The sequence below is a fragment of the Formica exsecta genome, unplaced genomic scaffold (assembly GCF_003651465.1).
Source record: "Formica exsecta isolate Colony F162 unplaced genomic scaffold, ASM365146v1 scaffold2, whole genome shotgun sequence".
In the NCBI taxonomy this organism is placed as follows: domain Eukaryota; kingdom Metazoa; phylum Arthropoda; class Insecta; order Hymenoptera; family Formicidae; genus Formica; species Formica exsecta.
The window spans coordinates 1,269,475-1,270,661 of record NW_021849297.1 but is presented as its reverse complement, the minus strand read 5'-3'; the positions used below and the strand labels follow the sequence as shown (position 1 = coordinate 1,270,661).

The 1,187-nt window shown below is 34.3% G+C and overlaps 1 protein-coding gene across 3 annotated transcripts in view; it reads left to right on the top strand.

Annotated features, from left to right (window-relative positions):
* LOC115234245 (basic-leucine zipper transcription factor A-like) overlaps positions 1–1,187 on the top strand; it is a 113,115-nt gene continuing 111,928 nt past the window's right edge. For 2 of the 3 annotated variants that reach the window (XR_003883895.1, XR_003883896.1), the window contains exon 1: positions 1–1,053. The gene's annotated coding sequence lies outside the window, so the exon portion shown is untranslated. The remainder of the gene's footprint in view (positions 1,054–1,187) is intronic. The other variant, XM_029805111.1, reaches the window with a different exon arrangement.

Below are 1,187 nucleotides of genomic sequence, written 5' to 3'. Positions count from 1 at the left end.
TCAATTTTTCTAGTAATATGCAGTATCAGGATGAAATTATCGATATCAATCTTAAAACTTTTCTAGTGATTAAAAAAGCATCGCAGAAAGATATGGGACGGATCGAATTATTTGTTGAGTTTCGGTTTTCGCGCTGTACGTTATACGCAGTCATCTTCAGTCACCTTGGTGTTGCCATTCGCGCTACGAGACTCGAGTAGAAAGGTAGCAGCGTGAGACGCTGCGACATATCGACGTATTATTCCTTGAAATTCGAAATCATAGCAAGTATTAGAAGATGCCCAAAACTCGATCATTCCCTGTAATTATTACACAATTAGCATTTATCAATTTGCGCGATTAATGGCTGGTAAGCATCTAATCTTAATCTCCTAACCTAAAATACACTTTTTATGTACATGAAATATATCTCGCACATCGCACTTTAAAATTATTATTCAGATATAATTTGCTAATTATTTTTTCGGATTGAGAACATGAAGCAATCATTAGATCGAATGATTCAAGTTGGTTATTCAACAGAGAACCGTGATATGATATATATCGATCGTAATAAATATTTATTTCGCACGTGCAATATATTGAATTTTGGTTTTATATCTTCGAATAATATATGTCGCATCTTAGCCGTTAATTCAATTTTTCTAGTAATATTCAGTATCAGGATGAAATTATCGATATTTTTAAACTTTCTGGTGATTAAAAAAGCATCGCAGATATGGGACGGATCGTTATTTGTATACTATTTGTTAGCATCTCAGAGATTAACCGGGCGATAGCACATAGACTTTGTCGAGCGTCAAGCGGATCGTAGCCTTCGGATTGTTTTTTGTTGTAGTATAATAAAGTGCGCGTCCCACACATGTGCGATTAACATCGGGGGTGCCGTACAAAGTGTCGCGCGATCATCGTATTCTATTGATTAGTACGCGCGCGATTGTAATTAACAGTATTTTTGTGAGTATCGTGTGTCATGAAGAAGCAGCGAAAGATGAACAAGAGAGAGAAGGAGAAAACCTGGGAGATATCAGGTTACGGCGGAGCAATCGTGAGGTGAGCATAATTTACAACTTATTTATTATTCATTACTTGTAAAATTAATTAGTGATCCATTATAAAGATTATTGTATAATGCAAAAATATTCTAGATATTTTATCATTTAATATATTTAAAAATTTTTTATATA